The following is a 26,811-nucleotide window of genomic DNA, read 5'->3' on the forward strand; positions in this document are numbered from 1 at the left end:
AGAATCTTGTGAGCCTCCTCAGCGATGGATCCTGAAGCGAAAGCCCTGACCGCCGATTTCGAATCAGTGAAGATTTGTGATCTGCTGCTGTCTAGGAGTGCTAAGTAACTGCGACCTGGTCCACTCTGGTTGGTGTTGAGCACTTCAGGGAAGCCACATTCACTATCTGTCCGTTGTGATCAACGACGGCAATGGCGAAGTTAGACGACAGTTCATACTGGGCGGCATCGACAAAACATGCCCACTAGGGATCGTCCTTGGTACGCTTGAGGAGGGCGAGGGCTCTTGCCCTGCGCCTGCCTACGTTGTGTTGAGGATTAACATTACGGGGAAACGGTGCAACTCGTATGTTGTTCCTTTGATCTTCTGAAATTTCATATTTCCACTCTTCCATGAGGATAGGGTTGATCCCAAGAACCGCCAGGATCTTCTTTCCAGCCGGGGTACAGGATAGACGGGCCAGTTGGGCTGACTCCTGGGCCTCGATTATATCGTCCAGTGTGTTGTGCACTCCTAGTTGCATAAGGAGATCCATACTCGCCCGTAACGGAATGCCTAGTACTCTTTTGTACTTTCTTCTGATGAGCGTGTTTAATCGTTTCTTCTCGGTGTTATACCAGTTGCGCATGGCTACCTCATAAACTATATGACTCATGAGGAAGGCGCGGAGCAGCCTGAGGAGGTTGTCTTCCTTTAAGCCTCCACGCCTATTCGAGACTCTGTTGATAAGTCTGCTCATGTTCTCAGTCTTGGCTGTGAGCTTGCTGAACGTCATATTGTTACGGCCATTGGATTCGATGAACACACCAAGCACCCGAATGGTGTCTACTCTGGGGATGGTACAGCCGCTTTTAGTGTGGAGTTTGATGTTTATTTCTGGCAACGGTTTCCAGGCTCTAGGTTCGGGACCTCTCCTGACTGGCCTGTAGAGGAGGAGCTCAGACTTGCTCGGGGAGGATCTGAGCCCCGTCTTTTCCAGGTACATCTCTGTTTGATCTACAGCCTCCTGTAAGCCTAATTCAACAGCTCCTTCGCTTCCTCCGGTGCACCAGATTGTGAGATCATCAGCGTAGAGCGTATGATTGATCTCTTCAATGTTGGAGAGCCTTTGCGATAGTTTCTTCAAGGCAATGTTAAAAAGCAGTGGTGAGACTACCGCTCCTTGTGGCGTGCCCCTGGGGCCTAATCTGAAATTGTCGGACTTGAGGTCACCGATTTTGAGAGTGGCCTTCCGATCCCGTAGGAACGAGCTTATGTATCTGTGGATGGCGTCTCCCAAATTGATCTCCGAGATGTAGTTGATTATGTGAGCATGGGATACATTGTCAAAGACCTTCTCTAGGTCTAAGCCTAAGATGCCTCTTACATCTTTTGCGGTGTTTCAATGATTTGACACTTGATAGGCTTCATCACGTCTTGTGTTGACAGGGCCGGACGAAAGCCAATCATGTACGGAAACAATCCTTGTTTCTCGATGTGCTTGAAAATTCGATTGTGTATAACATGTTCCGCTACTTTCCCAACGCAGGACGTGAGGGAAATGCGTCTGAGGTTTGAGAGACTCGGGGGCCTTCCAGGCTCTGGAATGAGGATGACCGAGGCCATTTTCCAGGACTCCGGGACAACCCCTCGTTCCCATATTCCATTAATCTCATCTGTCAACCATTCTATAGAGCAGTCGTCCAGGTTTCTGATGGCCCGGTTGGGGATGCCATCAGGACCAGGGGCCGACCTGCCATTTAGATTCTGGAGAGCTTCCCTTACTTCGCATGCCTTGAAGGGGTTATCTAGTTCGGGGCAAGATGAGCCTTTGTAAAGGGGATAGTCTTCGTCACTCGAGTTGTCTAGTGGCAAATGCGAGCAAGTCTGTCGTGTACGGTCTGCAATGTCTCTGATTCTGATGCCTGGTGTGGAACATTCGCTATCACTTGTCTTTGGTTTGACTTGGTGTTGGTATCATCGAGCAGATGCTTGAGGAGGTTCAATTTAGCTCCAACTCTCATCTGGCCATCCACGGAATTGCAGACCTCATCCCACTGTTGTCTGCTCAAGGTGTGGCAGCGATCTTCTATAGTTATGTTGAGCTCCGCGATCTTTTTTCGGAGCCTTCGGTTGAGTTCCTGCCCTTTCCATTTGTTCAACAGTGACGTTTTAGCTTCTAGAAGATGAACGAGGCGGCTTCCATCCTGTCTACCTCCAGTTGTCTGTATTTTCTTTGTCGCCGCGCTGATATCCTCCTTTTAACTGTTCAGCCCACTGCTCTATGCTAAGTGCTGAGTCATGTGTTGGTGCTCGCTCTTCCCTAATCTTGCGAAAGTAATCCCAATCTGTAATATTGAACTCTTTGAAGGCCCCGCTTCTCACGTTGACAGAGGAGGCCACGATGTGGTGATCACTGCCAAGGTCCACTTGGAGGTTGGACCAAGATGCCGATTGCACATTCCAAATGAAAAAGAGGTCAGTTGTGGTATACCTAGAGCAGGAGTTGCCGATCCTGGTCGGAAAAGCCGGATCTGCTATAAGCGTGAGGTTATCATTGACTGTAGTTTGCCATAGGTCAGTACCTTTGCAGTTAGCTTGTTGGTGCCCCCTTGCTTGATGCGGAGCGTTAAAGTCTCCGGACACCAGGAGTGGGAATGTCTTCGCCTTGCTTGTAGCCTTGTTGATAATTGCAGCGAATCTTTGCCTGAGGTCTTTGGGTCTACTGTATCTGCTAAGTATAAATATACTTGTCTTGAACTGTCCGCTGGGGATGATTTCAACGAGCCAGTGTTCAGTCTTATTGGATTCAAGATTCAGATCGTGGTCTACGAACGCACATTTGTTGGTGACTAATGTGCTGATTCCCCTCTTACCATCACCATATTGGGTATGCGATTTATAGCCTGGTAGGCTGACCGTATCCGTGAGTGTTTCGTGTAATGGGATTACATATGGCTTTTCCGGGTGGGTCCAAATTAATTTTTGGAGGACATTCCTTTTTCGATGGGATCCCCTACAGTTCTATTGCCAGATATAATTACCCTGTGATGTGCCGCCATGGTGGGACGTAGCAGTTAGCTTGTATTATGATATGCTGCGGAGCGCAGCCGCTGCCGACCTTTCAGTGTCGGTGTTATTTACTTTGTCCAACGATGTAGTTGTAGCCATTGTAGAAACGTGGCGCTCCAGATTGTCGCATCTGATTCCTAGTGATCTGACCACCTCCGCGAGTTTGTCAATAACAATTTGAACCTTTTCGAGGGATTCATCACTTCTATCTATCGTTTTTTTCCAATTTACGAACACTGGCGCTCTTGTCTGAGGCATGAACTGCCAGCGCCCTCTTTTTGGGTAGACCATTGGCAGTCGGTTCCGCTACGGGGATCTCCATGGGCGTTTCTACTGCAGTGGCCTGAGTGAGTTGAACTGTCTCTCGCTTGCTTGGTTTTTTGTGTTCTGCAATTTCTGCTGTGAGCGGTTCCGCTACGGGAATCTCAATGGGCGTTTCTATTGCAGAGGCCAGAGTGGGTTGACCTGTCCTTCGCTTGCTGGCTTTTTTAAGTGCTGCAATTTCTGCTGCGAGCTGCTCCATTGCGTATTTTACCAAAGCGTTTTGTCTTTCCAATTGTGCAATCCTGTTGCGCTCTGGCAATTGAACCCCCGTTACCTTTTTCGGTGATTCTGTGACCCGGTCAGCCCATGTGGTACCACGATCAGCAGGCTCCTGGATCTGAACTGCAGGTCCCCTTGAACGAGAGTGGCCCCTGGAGCGAGAGCGGGTCCTGAGGGCCTTGCGGCCCCTGGAAGACAGGCGTTCCATCGAGCGACCCCTAGAAGGGGCACGGTCCTGGTAGCCGCCATCCTTGCCGCCGGGGTGTCGGGATCGGCTCCTAGATCTGTGCGAGCTGCTGAGGGCCAGCTTGAGAGGGGTTGGCGACACAGTTGGTTGTTTGGATTGTTCGCGGTTGCGCCGTTCTCTTCTCCGCTGTCTAACTACAAACGGAATGTGGAACCTTTGCTTGCAGGTTCGGTCAGCCGTGGGATGAGGGCCACCGCAGCGAGTGCACTTCGGTGTACATTCGTGCTTATCGTCCGGGTTGCTCGCACCACAGCCGTGGCAGATTGCATATTCAGGGGCTGGGCAAACGTCAGCTCTGTGGCCAAGCTTTCCGCATGCATAGCAAGCGTCAGTTTGTCTGCGATAGAGAAAGCACTTGACCAAACTGGGACCGCATTTTACGTAGTCTGGGACATTGAGTCCATCAAACAGGATGACTAACGTGCTTGTGTTCTTGATTCGTCTCACCTCGAGGGCGCTTGGATTCTTGGATTGAATGATGCGGCGTTTGAACTCCTCTCGATCGATGGTGGGATCAACATCACGAATAACTCCCTTGCATGTGTTTTCGGGGGCTGCGATATATGCACTAACTTCGTAGCTTGCTTGTCCAATATGTATAGCGTCCACATCGGCGTAGGCCATGGCGCTGCGCTTTGATGGTGTGCTTGCCACCAGTATGTTTTGCACCATGTTCGGACATATGATATCCTCCGCCGTATCCGCCTCCGTAAGTCTAGCAGCGGTAGTGAGGGCTTGGGCAACTCTGAAGTGGCCCATCTTCTTGATGTCCAGTACTCCACAGGGACGGATTATGATTCGAACATGCCCTTTCGGTAGCCGAGGCATACTCGAAGCAGTCGTTAGCCGTGCCTTGACACTCGACGGAGCCTGGCTTTTATTCCCGCCACGTCGAGTGTCGGTGACTCGGGCGCCCTGCCCGAGCGGGCTCTGAATGATGGGTTTTCACTTGTGTAATGCCGTGGTCCACCCAGCGCTTTCACTGACTTCGTCGGGATAGATATCCTCACCCTCAACGGTGATTTTCACAGCCGTAGACATCGTGGATTGAGCGTGCGGAACCGCGCTGAGCTCGCCGACCGAGCCTCTGCCGGGCAGAGGTCGCACAGAAAAGTCCTCGCACGATTGCAAAAATGCCCACCCACCGTTGAAAACTTCGTATCGGCGGAATCCTTGCAACCTTAGACGTCGATTGGTGCCAACATCCTCAAGATTGAAGCAAGTACTCGACCTTAATCATGTAGAGAGGCAGGAGAAGCAGATATTCACGCACACTCTCGTTTCTTCTTCTTCATATATATGGGAGTCCTCTCTGAATATTTCCAAAGGCGCAAAAGCCAACGCATCAAATGTTTTGAGCAGCTACCGTCACTTTTGTAGAAACCTGTACGTTTTAACATAGCATTCTAAAAGACACGCTTCTCGTCCACTTTGTAGTCCAGTGTCTCATGCTGGTAGTATACTCTGAACTCCTAAGAGCGATACGCGCTATTCATAATGCAGGATCGTTGGCCCACGGCAGGTGCACTAGGCGTAGGGTTTCTCAACTTTCTGCTCAGCCTCGCGCACCGCTCACAGTTAGCCTGCTTTGTGGAAATAAATATTATTTTTATATTAATAATGCTATTAGATATTATAGTTTCTTCACTGTAATTTATAGCAATCATCCAGATTTCTTAAGCTAGTCATGCATTTAACCTGTATTAGATTAACATTGTTATGACATGCTTATGAGAGTCATTTCAAGCTAGATGGCTCAGCCAGAGAAAGTACAAGTGAAAGTCTCAATGTTTACTTCAATTTGGTATTCCTAAACGCATTATATTGGCAGAACTTTATGCCTGCTTGCATTAACTGCAAGTCAATGTTCAGAGCTGGAAAAACTGATTCCTTTTTTTGCTATCGAAAGGCTGCTTCAATGTCGATAGCAAGCTATAATTATTCATTTCGAAAGCGTTAAGCAATGACTATATCTCTAACTTCATCAATGCATTTTTGTTCGACGAACATAGTTAAGTTGTATTTCTCCCTCTCATTGGCAGCCGCTCATTGAAACTGTTTATTTTCATAGTATCAGGATGCAAACATTCTGGAGTTTGTCCTGAACATTTGTTTGCATCCCTTAGTGTGCATGTTTATATCAAGTTCTGGTGTTGTAATCGCAGTGGTGTACGCATATCTTTATGTTTCAACAAACGAAATTATGAAACTTTGTTTTCAGATCTACAATGTGGTCATGCAGTAACGACCAAATTATTCAGCGAAAAAATTGCAGATTCAGTGTACGTGTTGAAGTCTATGCGAAGTGAAGTTTTTGTCAAGTGCCCAATTAAATGCTTGTAAAGTAACTACGATATATACAATTTGCCTTACTTTCAACAATCCAACATGTCATGTTTTGCAAGGTTTGCTTATGCACCGCATATATGATAATCTTAATGTCATGTAATATTTATGCACTACACTGCTGAAAAATCATACCGAAATTCAACGGCAGTTAATTTAGGTGCACACTGCGAGACATCAACACTGGCGTTGGTAGAGGAAGGAATGGTGCGAGGTGTATGCATATGAATGAATGACATGTGCTTATGTACTTATTTATTTATATACCCGCAGCCTGCAAGGTTGGTGTATTACGTGAGGGGGAAGAAAAAAGCAGAAGGGCAGAATATTAAGGAAAAAAACAACAAAAGAAAGCAGCACCAATACAATGCACGAGCTAGCCCAAGGTGTTTTACTTACACAACATTATACAATACTTAACAAACACAAGCAGAAAATTAGTGCCCATGCATCCTGTACAGATGGTAAACCAGCGATGCTCAAATGTGCGGCCCCAGTGTTTATCACTGGGTTAATTCCGACGGTTTATTCGCCTGTCTATATTATTGTTTATGTCTGTGTTTCTTAATAAGGTTACGCACACGTTTGGCTTGGGTTTATCACATTGTTTCTTTGGAATGCCACACATCGCGCTTTGCAAGATCACCATCGCGAAAAGTGCAATGAGTGATTCATTGTGTTAATCATGCGGGTCCATCAAAGTCTTTCTGAATTATGTTACGCATTTGTGTTTTGCAATGCGCTCATCATAGTATTTATGACTCGGGTATGCACTGTAGTTGCCAAGTGACAAACCGGAGCTGCACATTTCATTTACTTAAATACAGGGACACATTTTTAAACCTAATGGGAAGTCGCAGAGAGACTGTTGCACGCGCTCTCTGCTGCGAGAGAGAAACGACGTCACTATCGGTGTAGCCACACTTTTGCTGCGATATAATTATGACATCTTGATCTTGTCTTAACCCTGTCCCACTCTGTGTCCCTTCCGTGAAATAATGCGTAGATGAATGTATATGTTTTAAATGCATAAGCATTTCTATGTGTACCCAACAAGAAATTTCTCCGTCCATCATGTAAGAAAAATGCAATGACTCACACCCCCCTAAACAATGGCTCATACCCCCACACTAGGGTTTTTGTGATCGGACCACGATTATTTCGCCTAAGCATATACAGCTTCACTGTAATAGAATGAAAACATTTCTGCATGCCGACTAACTGCTGGTTGACAAGATAAATTGAAGGTACACAAAAAGCAGAAGCAACAACTGATGTGTGTCCCATACACAGCCGATCTCCAAAGAATGCTAGCTTCTTCCTCTACAATGCACTCTTGACATCTGAGCGTGCATTGTAGATGAACAAGCTAGGATTCTGTGCAGATCAGCGGCGTAGAGAAATTATGGAAGCTGTAGATGTGAAAATGCTGGGAGAATCTTGTCTACGTGGCCTCCGTTAGAAATAGATGCATTTCCTGTCAGAAAACACATATCAATTTTTGCTTCTCCTTTTTGTGTATGTTCGGTTTATTGCTTCTCAGCCAGCATTTACTCTGTGTGTACATTAAACTTTTGGTTTTTAGATCATCTCGGCTTTCTTGTTCGTCCTATGGGTTCTTTGGTGCCGTTCGCAGCCAGGCTATTCTTTATTTTTTAGACTGCAACAAGTCGCTTTAATGGTCCTTATGGTGCTTCTGTGTACCTTGTAAAATCTTTTATTTGGCCTATGTAGCAAGAATGTATATGTAAAGAAGTAAGAACAGGGTATGCTAACTTTTAATTTAAAGGTTTGTTGTGAAAACGCAGTGATTCATAAATGTTACAAGAAAGTAGTACAGCAATAAAACTTCATTAAAACTGGTGCTTGATGAAACCAAACATAAAAACGGGAAATGGACAGACAGACAGACAGACAGACAGACAGACAGACAGACAGACAGACAGACAGACAGACAGACAGACAGACAGACAGACAGACAGACAGACAGACAGACAGACAGACAGACAGACAGACAGACAGACAAGAACTTTACTAACGGTCCTGAGGAACCACGTTAGGGCACCTCCTGTTTCAGGGAGTCCCCGTAGCCATCATGGGCTGCACCCACCTAGGGGTAGAAAGATCGTGGTCCTCCGTCCTGTCGCAGGCCCTCTGGACAATCCGTAGTTGCTCTGAGAGGTCGCCGCTCTTAAAGGGAAGCTGAAACGGTTTTCAATTTCCAAGAATTGCTAAGGTAGGGAAGAACAGACCTATTGATTTGGGCTTCTGAAATTTTTTCTTTGTATTTTAAATATAAGGGGCAGAAATCGCATTTTAAATCGCCCCCCCCCCCCCCCCCCACGGACACGCCCCCGTCGCTGCCCGGAGCGCCGGGTGAGGAGGCAGCCGGAGGAGAGAACCGGCGAGAGTGACGTCATTCCCGCGGACCGTACTGCCGGACCGGGGTGCTGGCATGTGCTGGCATGTTTCTTTCCGTCCTGCGCTTTACTAAACGACGCTACGAGAGATCTGCCGCCGCTCACGTTTGTTTTCTTTTGCAATTTCCTGAATTGTGCTGCGTGAGTGCCTACAGCCAAGGGCGCCCAACATGTCCTCGTTCTGGGCGATCACAGGCGGGCGAGACGATGTGGTGCTTCACATGTTCCCGAGGGACAAGAAACTTGCAGCGCAGTGGGTCCGTGCGGTCAGGAGAGATAATCTCTTGCCGACGAAATCAACTGTGCTGTGTTCGGACCATTTCCGCGACAGCGATTATCATCGGAGCTTGACAACGATGCGGGCAATCGGTATTCCAATTAAATCGGCGCGAATGAAGGCCGGCGTTGTTCCGTCAATATTCTTCCACAAGAGAAACACCTTGCCACTTCCAAGGGCGGCCTTCGCCAAGAGTGGAAAGGGTGAAGTAAGGGTTTTAATGTGCACACGGAAAATTTTTTGAACGGATGATCACCTGGGTGTCGAACAAATGGCCTTACAGCGGCCTATGACGAAGCGAGGTGGAGGCACAGCCGGGAATATGCACATGCGTGGAAAGTGCTTGCCGTTTTCATCCTGTTTTTGCAATCCGCTTTGTCATGGAACACTCTACTACGGCTGTTTGTTCGGCGCTGTTTTGGTACGGTGAAATAACTGGCGGGGGATACGCTTGCGCCGTCAGCGATATTTGCTATTCGTCCTACCACGCGGTGCCAGCAGGTTTAGCTGTTCAGCATTCGTGTTCAAATCGCACGACATCAGGCGTTACGGTAATATTTTCATGCTCGCGTTAGAGTAGTTGAACTCGTCGTGTAAAAACTTCGTTCCGCAGATTTCGCACTCACAGCTTGCTACCAGCAGCGAAATGCCGCAAAAACGAGCGTCGGCACAGCCACGCCCGTGGCAAGGCGAACGGGTTCAATAATGAAGTAACGTTGTGAGGTATTGGACTTGTCAGCGTTCGACGTGGTCTAGCCCAATACAGGCATCGCTGCTGGACAAAAAATGTTTTCTTGCCTTTAACTAGCTATGCATCACACATGGCAAAATTATTATTTGAAAGTAAATATAATACATTACTCATTACTTTCTTATTACGCTCATTGATTTGAATTACATTACCAATTACCGCTTTCAAAAAAGTAATGGTGTTACTTTAAGATTGCTTCCAAAACGTTTTCATGCACACAAGAAGCAAAAAGCAAAGTATAAAGGGACGCCAACCTTTCTTCAAGGTAACATACACTTGCCAACATTTCATGCCCAACCCCCCATATGCCTCCACGACACCACACGACACTACCAACGTTCAGGGCCGTACACAGCTTACTGGTGCATATTTAACGCAATGAATAAATTACTTCAACCATGAAAATACAGACACCAAATAATTCACATTACTAAATGACTAGACAAATAATCCATCACATAAATTACTGAAAAAGTATTTTAATTACTGTAAGTAATCCAACTGTGGTCATGTTTGCTGATATGCATGATATGCTGAAATTCATGACATCCATGCCTTGCTCTCTTTCAGATTCTAGCAGAGCACCTTGAGAACCGAGCCCCTGATGAACCTGTTCCACTAGCGTCACCAATCGAGTTTGAAACAGCCAGTGTCACACAGGCAGATAATGTTGAAGAGTTTGAAGTAGTCAAACGCGACACTTATGTTCGCGATCGTAAACACGCAAAAAACCACGGAACTTTAGACAAGCAGCAGCAAGGTGCATTACATCGCGGAATTGCACCCGTGTTTACAATCTAATGAGATGTTAGTGCTTCGGCATTCTTCTAGCAGCAAGTTCCTAGTGACACTTTAGCGCGTTTTTTCTCCCGTCATTGGAACGTGCAGCTACATGAAAAGACATATGTACTAGCTAAGATTTCCAACGCGCGAGAAGGTGCACACATCGCTCTCGCTGTTGGCACACTCAACATCGTCGTTGCCCACGTTGCCGCCATCGTTTTCTGTACCGGCTGTCGGTTCGAACATGTACGGTGAAAATACAAGCTCCCCGAGACAGCGAGGACGTTCCATAATGCTTACAACTCAGCTGTGAAACGACAACAGAACAGCGTGCTACGCTCTGAAACGGCGGCGGCGACCGGGCGACCGGCGATCCCCGTGAATCAAGTCAAAGCGGTCCCGAACAATCACGGGCAACATCGGCGTTCCCGCTATGCCCTGAGGCGCTGGTGCGCACTTTCTTGCAAAAAACAGCCGCTTGCGTTTGTTTACGCCCTTTTTAAACGAGATATTCGTGTTCAGTGGACTCAAAACTGCAGAATGCCGCAGGTAACTAATTTTTTTCGAAAAGTGTTTCAGCTTTCCATTAAGGGCTGCCTCCCAGTCTGTTAGAGTGGTTAGCGATGAGCTGCTTAACGCAAGGCATTGTCAGAGCATATGGAATAAGGAGCAGTACGCCTCCCCACAGTCTGGACACTTGGGTTCTACATTAGGCGCCAAGTGACTGAATCGTCCGCTTGAGGGAAATGACCCCGTTTATAGCATGCGAAAGGCCGGCGATTGTGGTCTATTAAGTTTAGGGTGTGGTAGAGGAAAGCCCCACCGAGAAAAGGGAGAACATACCTATAAATATACAAGTCCAGTGAAAAAGGACATTGTGATCATCAAGTGTGCATGTCGCTACCTTCCAAGAAACTAGTTATTTTTTCCAATTGTATAGAACTGGAAGAGTGTGCTTGCATAAGCAAGCTGTCAATCTGTCTATTGGAATAAGAAAAGTGTTTCTTGAGAGGCGCTTGCATGCGGGATTGGTAATTGTAATGACTTCTTTCCTGCACTGGGAATTTTTCTGTATTTTCTCCCTCTAGCATTTTTATGGATGTTTGGCTGCATCAAGCACCAATTTTTAACTAGCCTTGAAAGACGACTTTCTTTTTTGTGGTAATTTGTATAACTCGCCACTTTTTTACAATGAACCTTAGCTGAAAGTTAGCACTCATTCATCCCTAGTGTCATCCTGTTGATACTGCTTCATGCTGTGCCCCTTTCCCACATTTGTGTGTTTATTTGTGTGTGAGTGTGTGTGCGTGCGTGCGTGCGTGCGCACACATGGATTTGGACGTGATATCAGGCCTTTGGGCGGAGGTATCATTCTTCTCTTGTGTAGCCTCATGAATTCATGAACTATATGCAACATAAATACGATGGACAAGAACGAAGTGAACACAGAGTGCTTCGTTCTAGTCCGTTGTCTATCTATTGCGCTTTAGTTAATAATGAATTCACACCAACTCGTCCAGTTTTCAGTTCTTATGTCGGGCTTATAAGCCCGCTTGTGTCCTGGAATATCTGCATGGTGATGTATCCTGTAATTTATTTCTTGGCTATGTGCTTGCAAGTCGCGTGTCAACCCCCTCATTTTCCTGACAACCTCATGTGATGCGCAGGCCAGACAGTTTCTCTTGAATCCATGCTGGTGTGCAGGGTGTTGTGCAGGGTGTGATTTGCACTACAAGTGCTGCTTTGGTTACTTTCATTTCAGCCTTTCTAGGTGTAGGGTGACCTGGAATGGTATTCACTTCTATGGGGTTTAATTTTATGTACTGTCATACTTCTGCTACACTGCTATTGCCACATCAGTGTACTATATGTGACTGATGTTTGCTTCCATCTTCATCATCAGAAACCTGCTTTGTGTGTTTGGCAGTTGCATATAGTCTTCTGGCCAAATCGTTTGCCCCTATACTGGACGGTACGGGGCTGTTGTGTTTAAGTTCAGGTGCTCCTGAGGTTGTGTTTCTGAAGGGAGGAGCAGTCATCTTTGCATCTCATATGTTAGTTGGCATAGTATCTGGGGACGACGTTCTGAGCGCTTGAGGCAAATAGTTTGTGCTGCAGGCCGCAACTCGTATAGGTGCTTGTTCGCTTGCTCTTTCTCAGAGAGGTCTTCAAGCACGGTAAAGTCGGAAAGACTTGTTATTACCCGATGCCTGTATTCAATGAGCTGTCTTTTTTGTGCGCTGATGGTGATTCATACCGTACAATACCTTGGACAAAAGAGCAGCATCTGCACAAGCACACCGCCCCAAGAAAGATTATTCTTTTCGCCAGGTGTAAAATTTGTGCCCAGTCATGGCATAATTGTTTCACTCGCGGGCTGGCTCTGCCGTCATGGTCTTACACTAGCTGAGGATTTGTGGATATTGACTTGCGGGTGTATTTCTCCGGCTGTGTGGAGCACAAAGTGCAATCTGGGATAGTTATTGGCTCCAGTCGTTTTTCCGACGTCGATGTATGCTGAGTTATAAGAAAGCGAGAGGCCAGACTGGCCAAGAATTTCTGCAGTGTTGTCGATAGCTTGTTACATCATTCTTGATTTCTGTATAAGGTAGCTTTCCCATAGTTTGTAGTACAGAATAGGCTGTAGTACTCCTTGTAGTACGCCTGTGTGTGTTGGTGTGGGTGGGCGAAATGTACCTCCAACTTTCACGTGGAATTTTCTGTCTCTGAAAAACTTACTGTTTAAATTAAGTGCTCTAACAGAAATGTTTTTGCTCATCGTTCCTTTTATTAGAGTACCATAAGGTACTGCTGTTAAAAGCCTCTTCACTCTCCTCATTCTTTCATAAGAGGTATTACACAATGCCCTGCAATGAAGTTTCTGCTGCTTAGGGCCCACTCATATCTGCCAGAAGGGACAACTCTTGAAAAATGTTTTCTTTCTGCTATGTGTGCGAAGTAGTATGAGCATTCATGTCTTAACATTTATACATCTGTGGAACCAGCTTCCTGACAGAGTACTTGCTATACCCGATTATGCTTATTTGTGCAGTGCTGTTGAACAATACATATCGATGCAATGAATGTTTACACACTCGAATTATCACGAAAGATGGTAGTTTTACAATTCTGCCTTTTGCACTCGATTGGTGTTAGATTATGAATAAGCAAGCCCCCCTATGCAGTAGTATCTGTAAGTTTAAGGGTTCAACAAAAGATGAACTAAATCTAAGTGCAAGAGCTATTTTTTTACCTATGACTCCCATCGAAATGCGACTTCCATGGCTGGCGATTCAACCCTACGCCTTGTCTTAGCAGCAGAATGCTAGAGCCACAGTTGCAGGCGAATAAATTGAACAGTTTGTCTACAGTTGATTTTGTTTCTTGCCTGTATGTAGGTAAAACTTGCAATAAGTGTGTCATTGCAAAAAAGCATTTTTGCTTTTATTGAATAAACCGCATATTGTGCATAGTTGGAATGCAGAAATTTGTTCTAAAATCTCCGGGTGATCTTTTCTTGCAAGTAGCACGGTATTTCATTACTTATAAAGATACTAATCACAGCGGATATCGTTATTTGGGTTTACACACTAATATGTGTGATCACAAACTTATTAGAAACTTATTAGAAACATGTAAGGCATGTATGTTTCTGCACACTTGATTAGCTGTGAACGTGCAAGAACTGCTTTTACCTAAAAGATTCAAAGTTTCACAGGAAGGGGTGCAACTGGCCGACTTCACTGCACAGTTTTGATTTACTTTTCTTTAACCTGTCGTTTTTCGCTGTTTTATGCCCACAAGAACAGGCTGTTTGCCTTCTTTTCACGTTGTTGCGCGAGCTTTACATGGCGATGCAGGTGGGCACGTTGTCACTGTGCCACTGTAACAAGCGAATAATTTACTTAATTTACTAGCTGTAGAGTTAGTTGCCTTTCAAAGCAAATCTTAATACAGGTGTAGTAAGGATACGAAGTCCGCCACGTATTCAATGTTTATTGGTTTCTGTGCGACAAAAAACATTCTCCAGAAAACAGGTGCAACTTAACGTGCATGTAATATTCCAAAACAAATTAACGACGCTGTTAATTCAAGCCATGGATATGTAGCTATTGTGGAAAATTAATTACGATAGTCTAAATATTTGCTTTGTCAAATTTATTAGGTGAGGTAAGATAACCTTTCAAGATGCATCGGAAAATTCGCGCTTGAAAACCGACAAGAAAATGCAACTGAACGATACCACGTTCAGCACAACGTTGAAACTTCGGGTACTTTCCTGTCTTCTCATTTGCCCTTGTCGTGGTTGGAATTAATTAAGCTGCTCCGTACGCGCGATTTTTGTATGCTATTGAACAAAAGATAATTGTGAGGACACCAAAATGCCATATCGTCTCGTGGCAACTCGCAAAGGTGTACGAAGCAAACGTGAAAATGGACTTCATTTGCTGCGTAGCGTGTAACCGAACGCGTAGAAATGGGATAATGGAATCTGTGGTGCAAGTTTTTTCCTCTCCCTTCACGTACGTATCAAATTCGGTAATATATGTCTCCGCGCATTGAACTTGTTGTGCGAGGCGCCATTTTGCAAAACAAACCGGAGAAATAACTCCCTGACAACTCTCAGCGCAATTTCGACAGCTCCACTCAACTGTGCGACCAACTGGTTGGTCGAAGCCGAAAATTGGGGAGTCGGCACTGCGACTGGGATTTTCCTCACAAACGACGGAAACCACACTTCCAGTGCTGCGAAAATCGCATCATGTGAAACAGGCTTTAGCCCATAGACATATTCCTGTACTGTCTATGGAGTGCGCGTAGTAAAGTTTTTGCGTACCCCATGAGTCTACACAGACACCTTACGGAACATAGTTCTCTTAAAGCCAACGTTCCCTTAAATTCACAAACGACCTACAAAATAAATTTAGGCGTATACACTGAACCGTACTTTGTACAGAGCGAACGAAAGGAAGTATCAAAATATCAGAGCGGCCAACAGTACTCAAATTTCAAGCTTAAATTGGCGCTAAGCAAAAGGCCGCAATTACGGAGTGAGAGAGTGAGCAATTAGGTGGGCACAGAAGGATGCGTTGGAGAACTGCGAGCGGTCACTAGAACCGGTGCCTCAAGAAGTGCATCAGCTCAGGGATTTTGTAGCGATTCCTTGCGCTGGATTCTGTGGGACTCTTGTCATCTAACGTTCGTGGCCGAATGGTCCCACTGGTAACGCGGATGCAGCCACACTCGTCCCGCTTACGACACGTGGAAAGCCGAAAAAAAATATCTGGAAAGGCATCGCTAGAAAACCGCGGCCTACCATCTTTTATTGCGCCAGCAACAGATTCGGCCCTGGTCACAATACTTCTGATTCGAAACATTTTGTGGAGTGCAGCCGATCTGACAAAGACAGAAAGGTGTCAAAGTCCCTAAATTGTATGCCAACAAATATACGAACGCAAAAGCTTGCAACTTGTATAATATTCAATACAGTGACATAGGCGTTAAAACGAGTGTAGAGTTTTAACTGAACAACCACACCAATATCAAAGAACAGAGAGGCAAGAGGCTGCCCTTCCAAGCGTCTCCCGCTGTTTACTTGAACTTCATCCTTCCACTATCCCGTTGCAGGTTGTTTCCTCTTGACAGTACAGAACAGTAAGGCTGAGATAGTCACCAGAATAGTTTTAAATATTTAACAGAAAAGTTGACAAAGAGGCGTGAAAGGCTGACATGTGCTAGAGGCACGATGTGCGTAGTTCCTGTACCATGGAAAACAGGCAATGCCTGATAGCTGCAGTGTCCTAAAGAAACATAGTTTACTCAGTACTGCAAATAACTTAGTAGCAACGTGTGACTGAGGCACGAGGTGCGTAGTTCCTCTGCCATGGTAAACAGGCAATGCCTGATAGTAGGAGTGACCTAAAGAAACATAGTTTGCTTTGTACTGCAAATGCCTTAGTAGCAACGTGTAACCGAGGCACGAGGTGCGTAGTTCCTCTACCATGTTAAACACGTAATGCCTGATTGTAGCAGTGACCTAAAGAAACAGTTTGCTCAGTACTGCAAATGCCTTAGTACGAGACTTGCGACTGTGGCACGAAGCGCGTAGTTCCTGTACTATGGAAAACAGGCAATGTCTGGTAGCAGCAGTGTCCTAAAGAAACATAGCTTACTCAGTACTGCAAATGCCTTAGTAGCAACGTGCGACTGAGGCACGAGGGGCGTAGTTCCTCTGCCATGGTAAACAGGCAATGCCTGATAGTAGGAGTGACCTAAAGAAACATAGTTTGCTTTGTACTGCAAATGCCTGAGTAGCGACGTGTAACCGAGGCACGAGGTGCGTAGTTCCGCTACCATGTTAAACAGGCAATGCCTGATTATAGCAGTGATCTAAGGAAATAGTTTGCTCAGTACTGCAAATGCCTTAGTACGAGACTTGCGACTGTGGCACGAAGCGCGTAGTTCCTGTACCATAAAATATAGGCAATGCCTGAGAGTAGCAGTGGCCTAAAGAAACATGCAACACTGCAAATGTTTTAGTAGCGACTTGTAACTGAGGCACGCGCTGTGTAGTTCATGTACCATGGATCAATTAATGAATGAACTTTATTCCCCTTTTCAGAGAGGGGAGGGGCCGGGAAGGAAGAGGGAGGTCTAAGTAGTCCAGTCCCAGCAGGCGTCCGTCACAACATTTTGTAACTAGACGTCCGTTTAACAGTCGTAGGCCTCAGCTACCTCCTCCGCTACCTCCTCAGCTTACCTCAGGACCCGATCCCGTAGGGTGGGATCGGAGCTGCGCGGGGCCGTCTCCCACAGCTTCTCGCTACTCATTAATGGTTTGAGCGTGCGGGAGGAGTCTTGGTAGGGCATTGCCACGTGATACGGGAGAGATCTGCTATCGGGACAGGGCAATAGCGACACTTGGGTGTCGGGTATGTGGCGGGAAATGATAAATGCAAAGTGCGCGGGGTAATAAAAGTGCGAGTTTGATGTTGGGGCCACAGTATTCCTCTCTGGCGCGTTCTAGGCACAGAGAGAGGTGGATAGAATAGGCGTTGGTGTCTGTAATGTGTGCACATTTCATGGAACGTGACGAGTGTGTCTTTATTGGTGTGTTCTTGGGAGTCATTAGGTTCCAGAGTTAGGGCCAAATTTGTGGCCACTCGGTGCGTGAATTCTCGAGCAGCGGCATGAGCCATTTCGTGGCCTTGGAGTCCTTAATGTGCTGGAGTTCATACGAGGGCGATGTTTTCTGGTGGGTGAGCGACAAGTAGAGAGTGCACAAGGTTCTTAATGTAGCCGTTACTGAAGTTCCGGATAGCAGTCTTCGAGTCACAAATGATGACGTCGCAATAGGGTAGCCCCAATGCAAGTGCAATGGCGGCCTCTTCCGCGTCGCCCGCCGAGGTGGTCGTGACTGATGCTGAAAAAACAGTGTTGCCCTGGTTGTCTACGACCGCTAGAGCATAACGATGTCTACTGGTGTAGGCTGCAGCGTCCACATAGTAGACTCCTTCAGCCTGTCCATAGCTGCGTTGTAGCGCCTTGGCTCAAAGTTTGTGGCGTTTGATGCGAAATTCGGGGTGCATTTTTCTGGGTAGGGGCTGGATGTGGTGTTGGTCATGTATCTTCGGCTGAAGTTGATGTCGCTTGCTGTCGTTGAATGGTGGAGCACGATGAAGTTGTCTCAGGATCTCACTCCCAGCTTCAGTAGTGGCGAGTCGGCACTATTGCGATGATAGATGTGTTTCGCTCAATTCTTGAAGGGTTTTTTTGTGTGTGTGGCCATGGCCATCAGCCTTTGTGTGGATGCTCTAATTGTAACACCAAGAGCGGCTTTTTGTATCTTGCGGATCAAGCAATTCACAGTATCCTTTTCCTGCCTAGAGAGTAAGAGATATGGCAGTGCCAAGGTGATTTTGCTTAGGACAAAAGCCTTGCATAACTGAATAAGCTCCTTCTCTCGAATCCCTCCGTGTTTATTGGAGATCCTCCCTATCAGGCGGAGCGTATTATCTACCGTTGTTTGTAGTGCTTGAAAGGTATGCTTAATTGCTCGGTTGCGTTGGAGGTGTAATCCTAGGACCCTTATTTGTCTACCTGGAGCATAGAGTCCCCTTCAATCGTGAGTGGGATATTCGGGGTGAAGAGTCTCGTGGGACGCATAAGGAGAAGCTGTGATTTGGTGGGAGAGCACCTGAGATTCCATTCGTGACCTGCGTGTTCGACCTGATCAATTGCTGCTTGGAGGGTGTCTTGGATGTGCCAATCAGAACCTCTGGTCATCCACAGCGTGATATCGTCCGCGTACAGTGTGAATCGGAGGTCAGGAAACTTTTTGAGAGTGAAAGCTGAAGGTCGCATAGCCAAATTGAAGATGAAGGAGGAAAGTACGGCCCCTTGGGGCGTGCCAGTACTTCCTAATACTTATTTGACCAAATTGTTCGCTGCCTAATTGGGGCGTCGCAGTGCACTTCGTGAGGAAGATGCATGCATAGCGGTAGATTCGCTCCCCACAGTATATACTGCTAAGTTTGCGTATTATGGTCAAAAGGGACACGTTACTGAAGGCGCCCTTGAGGTCGAGGTCGAGCCGCGCTTGTGTGTCACATGAGTCGCTCGATTCAATAATGTCTTCTTTCAGCCTTAGCATGACATCCTGACGAGAAAGAGATTTGCGAAAGCGAGTCATTTCTGAAGGGAAAAAATGACCATGTTCGATGTTTTTCGAGAGGCGTAGGTGGATTATGTGCTCCAAGATCTTCCCTATTCATGAAGTGAGAAAGATTGGATGGAAGATATCAATGTGAACTGCCTTATTCGGCTTTACAATAAAGATCAACTTGGCTGCTTTCCATTGTTGGGGTGTCTCCCCTCTTTGAAACAATGGTTGTAATACTCGGCGAATTTGCGTATGGATTGCTCATCGAAGTTGCGAAGCGTTTTATTGATCACAGAGTCTTTGCCTGGTGCCGTGGTGGTTCGCACTTGGTTCAGGCCATGTCGAACCTCCGCTTCTGTGGTAAGACTGCAAAGCGCCTCATTGGGTTCACGATCATTGTCGTCCACGGGTATGTGCTAAGGAGGGGGCATACGAAATCTGTTTACAAATATACATGCAAATGGCATACAAATGTACCATGAAAAACAGCAATGCCAGGTAGTAGCAGTGCGCTAAAGAAACATAGTTTGGTCAATACTGCAAATTCCTTAGTAGCATAATGCTGACTCCAATGCAGACGACGTCGGCATCGAACGCTTCTGAATCTCATGCCACATGTCCGGACGTTGGCTAGAATTCTGCTGCAACATTAAACGTTGCACCATTCAGGCACCCGCTGTAGCGGGAGTTCGAGATCAATAATGACTTTCGTGTAGGACGGAAAAAAAGTAAGCCCGTGTGAGCGGTCCATACTTCCCCTGTGTGGCAAAGAATTTGATGATTTCGAGATTAGGTGCAGAGATGGAGATTGGCAATGTTATTCATGCGTGCTCTTGTAATTTCGACTTTAGCACCAATCCGCCTAATTTCCACGTCGTTCATGGTCCATGTGTCCTCGTAGGTCTAACAAACAAAATTAGGACAGCTGTACGCACGACCGCTAGTTGGCCGATCTGACAAGTTGAGAGTGTGAACATGTATACATAATAGTATAGCTCGAGCGATTTAGAAAGATTAGGCGGCTTGGCGCAGTGAAATTTTATCCTACTAACCATTTTTCTTCCCATGGCATCAAATGGTGTGGAAGTCACTCTGCAGGGCGTCGTGGCTACCTGCATGGCGGGAAACGAAGACATATTTTGTAGATGCACAGAAGCTAACGCAATTCAAGCTTCTCATTTCCGATTACTAATATATATCATACTATAGCGTATTAAATTAGAAAGGGGGGCAAGTTGGCAAGCATTCATAATGGTAACTGCGCGAAAAAAAAAACGACGGACGGTGTGAAAGAAACGCACTATGAGCTCTGACTCAAAACTAAGCTTACTGATGAGCACACCAAATAATATAAGTGACACAAGCAATCACACAGCTAAACAAAGAAAGAACAACTAGGACGCATGGTTTACAGGGCCACTGTTACCATAACGAGCTATCTAACAGCGCCAGTTCCTGCTGAGAAAGCGAGATTGAAGGCTGGCTAATACACCACTTGCCTCCCCACTCTATGTGAGCTGCCTCCCCGACTAATCCAGTGCGATACATCAGTGCGCTTGAACAAGATACTGTCTCTTCGAGCAGTGGCTTACACTCATGTTCTCATTCTCATCCAAGGACAGGTCATGCTCCCCAAGTCCTAAATTGATGCACAGGCGCGTTTGCCCTACGTACACTCGCTCACCCGGGAGCGGGATAGAGTACACAACATTGGTTCTGCAGCCTACATATTTATTCACAAGAATAACTTTGCGACCTCCCGTAGAATTAGATGCTGCTCCAGGGGCCCGCCTTTCGACCGCCGGAAAAATGGCACACAATTTACCGGGAGCCATAAAAACAACCTGCACGACATGACGACCTGCAACGTTCTTGAGGCCGGGGTACAAGCTCTGTGTGCATAGATTACAACTACCACACTCTTACTGCTGCTTCTTCGTTCAGCTTCCTGCCTCCTCGAGGTTTTCACCCATTCAATGAACGTGTCAAAGCTACCCGTTACTAAGCTACCCGCATGCCCAGCTTCCTTCAGCCGGACTACGTGTCTTGCAAAGACGCCACCCACTGTATGCAAACATTTCACCAGCGCCGCCTTAAGTCCGGAAATACAAATGGCATTTTTAATTACTTTGGAGTGACCTGCGCTAAAGTTCAGTAGAGGCTTGGCACAACGGGGTAAATAGTCCCAGAAGACATGGTCGTCTAAGAAACGTACTGTAAGGTCCTCGTATTGTAATTCATCCTCTTTGCCTTGCTAAGGGGTCATCCTCAGACCCTCACCAAGCTCCTTAAAAAGATCTTTAATTCGTCCCCCTTGCCGGTATAGTCGTCTCTGTTCATATAAAACAAGAGATTCATCAACGTACCTAAACGTCTCTGTGGCTAACCCTCAAAGACACCGGTCCAAAGCCACATGCCCTTGTGCCCCAAAAAATGCTGCTCAGAACGGGAGCCACCCTGGATCCGATAAAAATACCAGCCAGGTCGCTCTGCAGCATCCGTAGTACTTCCATAAATCCAGACATATTTTGAACCTACATATCTCAACACTCCTCTTCTTACGACATCATCGCGATAGCAGAAACATGGCTCAGAAGAGATGAAAAAGTAACAATTGCGGGATACACGATGCGATCGCAACCTAGAGTAAGTACAGCACGTGGTGGTGGCGTCACGCTTTTTATACGGACAGCTTATACAGCAACCAAAGTGCCGAAATCCTTTTTGTGAAACTTGAATGTTGAGTTGTTATAGGCATAGTTTACCGTCCTGCTAGCTGCGTATTAATGATTTTATCTCTGTGATGGAAACTGTTCACCCAGTTATACCTATACCTGTCCGCAATCCAATCATCATTCGTGGTGACGTGAACATCTACTTGTACGGAGATTAATGCTATGAATGTGTGTTTCTTCGAGAGTCATTTAACCTTTTAAATGTGATTTCATCCTCTACTTGTGTTTGTAACAAGTTTTCAACTCTCATCGATCATATCTTATGCAATATTGATATCGATTTACAGGCAGATGCTTATGACACCACAATGGCTGATCATTGCCCATCATATTGCCCATCATTTTTGTTTGTGCCACGGCATAGTTTGCATTCTATTCGCCAAACGCACTCCAAATATTCTACAAGGCTTAGCTATCCACATGTACGCAGCATCCTAGACACAACTAATTTTGATAACCTATACAACGGCGACCCCAACCCAACCTTATTCTTCTGATTATTTCCGTCTCAAGATCCGGATCCGCCGTCACTACCTGCCCTAAGTAGATGTATTCCCTTACGACTTCCAGTGCCTCACTGCCTCTTGTAAATTGCTGTTCTCTTCCGAGACTGTTAAATATTACTTTAGTTTTCTGCAGGTTAATTTTTAGACCCACTCTTCTGCTTTGCCTCTCCAGGTCAGTGAGCATGCATTGCAATTGGTCCCCTGAGTTACTAGTTACTAAGGTATTCTTCATTAACTTTTATTCCCAATTCTTCCCAATCCAGGTCTCTGAATACCTCCTGTAAACGTTTGGCAGGCATTCTCAGATCATGAACAGCAGGTTGCCATTATCCCTCAAGAGAAAAGTATATAATAGCTGTGTCTTACCAGTACTCACCTACGGGGCAGAAACGTGGAGGCTTACGAAAAGGGTTCTACTCAAATTGAGGACGACGCAACGAGCTATGGAAAGAAGAATGATAGGTGTAACGTTAAGGGATAAGAAAAGAGCAGATTGGTTGAGGGAACAAACGCGAGTTAATGACATCTTAGTTGAAATCAAGAAAAAGAAATGGGCATGGGCAGGACATGTAATGAGGAGGGAAGATAACCGATGGTCATTAAGGGTTACGGACTGGATCCCAAGGGAAGGGAAGCGTAGCAGGGGGCGGCAGAAAGTTAGGTGGGCGGATGAGATTAAGAAGTTTGTAGGGACGGCATGGCCACAATTAGTACATGACCGGGGTTGTTGGAGAAGTATGGGAGAGGCCTTTGCCCTGCAGTGGGCGTAACCAGGCTGATGATGATGATGATGATGACAACGGCGACGTGCACACGGAGTGTCAAGACATTATTGACTGCATTACAAACGTGACATAAGAACTGCACTACGATTCACGACAAATCTATGACTGCACCTTATGTCCGTGAATGAATGAGTGCATACTTGTTCTGTTAAAAAGGTAGACTACGATAATAATCAACTAGAAGATAAGAAAAGTAACAATTACGACAAAAGCCAATTAAGTTTTTTTCGGAACAACTCAGTTATGTTAATTCACCAATTGAACACGGCGTATTGTACGAACATCATTAAGCGGCAGAATGGCGATAGAAAGCAAACATGAAAAATAGTCAGAGATGTAGTAGGATTAGAGGTAAACCATATGTGACTCCGGAAAATCTGTCCCCTCCTATGGCTAATAATTTCAATCATTACTCCACAAAAATTGGAGGGAATATATACGAACAGTCTGTTCTTGCAAACAACACCCTACCCTCGCTCTCACAATCTGGTGCGCGGCCCGTATCTCTCTCGCCCACTGGGCTTAGCTCGCCCAACGCTGCTGCTCCTGCCGCTTCCTGGGTGGCGTGCGGCGTTGGCTTCGCAGGCTCGGCCAGCACGCACCGCTGTGCTATCGCTGCGCAGAATGGATGGGTCGCACAGCAGCGTCCGATCTTAAATTAATGCCTCTGCCTTCAGAAGTCAGAGCAGAAGTGCTTATATGTCCTCGAATGTTTGTTTCGCCATCAGACATATACACGAACGAGAAAAAGGGGGTTAACCGAGGGGCACGATATGTTTGCTGTCATGTATGTTCTAACAACGATAAGGTGAATGCTCGCTAGCTTCTTAATATATATATATATATATATATATATATATATATATATATATATATATATATATATATATATATATATATATATATATATATAGGTGTGCGTGTGTATGTGTGTGTGTGTGTGTGTTAGTGTGTGTGTAAATGAGAAGTGTTATACAGATGTCTCTCAGAAAGTGCAGGGGTAACTCTCACTTACCGGTGCACAAGAATAACAGACCTCGATTGCAATTACCAAGTTAAGTACACTTGCACAAATTATAGAGCATTTAAAGACTGCAGCTCAACAAAAAGGCTGGAATATGATAACTAACCACAGGATACAGAAATACAGTTAACATTTACAATGTAAATCTCACTACACGTTACTACGATAACAATTTGATGCAGATTTTGCATGAGCCCAGTAAGCTATTTCGAATTGATACACCAGCAAAACCACCAGTTTTGTTGTCAGCTTTGCCGAAGTGAACAAGCATTTCTGCTTGCCTGGCATCTTTGTTACGGGCAAGAAATACAGCACAACTTTTTCATAAAGAGCTAATGAATTTTCATTGTGCCTACTGCTGTGTTACCAGCCTCAGAATGCAATGCATGTATTTTCGCTACTACAGTTCGGAAGACACTACCTCAGAAGACATGGCATGTTTTGAATTCTGGTTCTTGTGATGGCGGAAGCCAAGTCTGGCGTAGTTTCTCAAACGCATAAATTTTACCCGCAAATGACTGCCTCATACGCGTACATGTGACGTGCTTCGGTGATTAGAAAGAGTGACTTATTTTTGTTATTTTATTGTTGTCTACTTTTCTGCAGCATGCAATTATTGCTATCGTTGGTTACTTCAAATGCTGTAGTCAGATATCTCAAATAGCAATTACTGCAACGGTGCAACATACCTAGAGCAATGGCCACGTAAGGCCACGCTGAAATATTTTTTACACCGCCGAATGGAGTCTTTTCAGAAAAATGCTCTGCAACGCTCGAGGTGGCAGCAAAGTTATGTGGCGAACTGGTCTGACCCAATCGAAGAGGAGGATAAATGACGCTTCGGATGGGTTACTCTCCAGAGCGCTGGACGTGTAATACACATGACACAGTTAGTCTCTGGGAATGATCTTAATCTGTTGGAGGAGAGACACGCAACAAAGTGCGTACAACTCAGAAAGAGAGAGAAATTAATATTGGCAGGCGATATAATATTTTACTTAGATGTCTCATATTGGCACTCGCATCTCGGTGTTGGTCTTCTTTAGGTCAATTGTAGGCGAACACAGCGCATCAACCGACCTCGGAGGCAACTGCTTTCCATTATTTAGCCAGTTGAATATCATGCCACCTTCTTGTGTTTGACGTCATTAGTGCCGTAATTAATCCCGCTTTCTACTTCCGGGTTTCCAGGAATTTCGCCAAGGTCGTGCTCACGTGGCGAGTCCCTAATTTCTATAACTCTACGCTTCGGTATGCGATAAACAGTGATTTCTAATTATTCTAATTATTCCTGACACTTCAGCGATTCAGCTTGCAACTACGTTTATTCATCATCACCATCAGCCTGGTTACGCCCACTGCAGGGCAAAGGCCTCTCCCATACTTCTCCAACTACCCCGGTCATGTACTAGTTGTCGCCATGTTGGCCCTGGAAACTTCTTAATCTCATCCACCCACCTAACTTTCTCCCGCCCCCTGCTATGCTTCCCTTCTCTTGGAATCCAGTCCGTAACCCTTAATGACCGTCCGTTACCTCCCCTCCTCATTAGATATCCTGCCATGCCCATTTTTTTCCTCATTTCAACTAAGATGTCATTAACTCGCGTTTGTTCCCTTACCCAATCTCCTCTTTTCTTATCCCTTAACGTTACACTTATCTTTCTTCTTTCCATAGCTCGTTGCGTCATCCTCAATTTCAGCAGAACCCTTTTCTTAAACATTCAGCTTTCTCCACGAAAGTGAGTACTGGTAAGACGCAGCTGTTATACACTTTTCTCTTGAGGGATAATGGCAACCTGCTGTTCATAATCTGAGAATGCCTGCCAAACGCACCCCAGCCCATTCTTACTCTTCTGATTATTTCAGTCTCATGATCCGGATCCGCAGTCACTACCTGTCCTAAGTAGATGTATTCCCTTACCACTTCCAGTGCCTCGCTACATATCTTAAACTGCTGTCCTCTTCCGAGACTGTTAAACATTACTTTAGTTTTCTGCAGATTAATTATTAGACCCGCCCTTCTGCCTTGCCTCTCCAGGTCAGTGAGCATGCATTGCAATTGGTCCTCTGAGTTACTAAGCAAGGCAATATCATCAGCGAATCGCAAATTACTAAGGTATTCTCCTTTAACTCTTATCCCAAATTCTTCCCAATCCAGGACTCTGAATACCTCCTGTAAACTCGCTGTTAATAGCATTGGAGAAATCGTATCTAGCCTCCTGACACCTTTCTTTATTGGGATTTCGTTGCTTTCTTAATGGATTACGGTGGCTGTGGAGCCGTTATAGATATCTTTCAGTATTTTTCCATACGGCTCGTCTACACCCTGATTCCGTAATGCCTTCATGGCTGCTGAGGTTTCGACTGAATGAAACGCTTCCTCGTAAGCAATGAAAGCTATATATAAGGGTTGCTTATATTCCGCACACTTCTCTATCACCTTATTGATAGTGCGAATGTGGTCTATTGTTGAATAGCCTTTACGGAATCCTGCCTGGTCTTTTGGTTGACGGAAGTCTAAGGTGTTCCTGATTCTATTTGCAATTACATAGGCAATGGACAGGAAGCTGATCGGTCTATAATTTTTCAAGCCTTTGGCGTCCCCTTTCTCATGGATTAGGATTAGGTTAGCGTTTTTCTGAGATTCCGCTACGCTCGAAGTCATGAGGGATTGCGTGTAC

At 45.7% G+C, this 26,811-nt stretch overlaps 1 protein-coding gene across 2 annotated transcripts in view; it reads right to left on the minus strand.

Moving 5' to 3' along the window:
- The window catches only part of LOC135917192 (FMRFamide receptor-like), a 982,442-nt gene that overhangs the window by 776,118 nt on the left and 179,513 nt on the right, over nucleotides 1-26,811 (minus strand). For both annotated transcript variants that reach the window (XM_070536295.1, XM_070536294.1), the window contains exon 2: nucleotides 20,133-20,192. The gene's annotated coding sequence lies outside the window, so the exon portion shown is untranslated. The remainder of the gene's footprint in view (nucleotides 1-20,132; nucleotides 20,193-26,811) is intronic.

The sequence above is a fragment of the Dermacentor albipictus genome, chromosome 3 (genome assembly GCF_038994185.2).
Source record: "Dermacentor albipictus isolate Rhodes 1998 colony chromosome 3, USDA_Dalb.pri_finalv2, whole genome shotgun sequence".
Lineage (NCBI taxonomy): Eukaryota > Metazoa > Arthropoda > Arachnida > Ixodida > Ixodidae > Dermacentor > Dermacentor albipictus.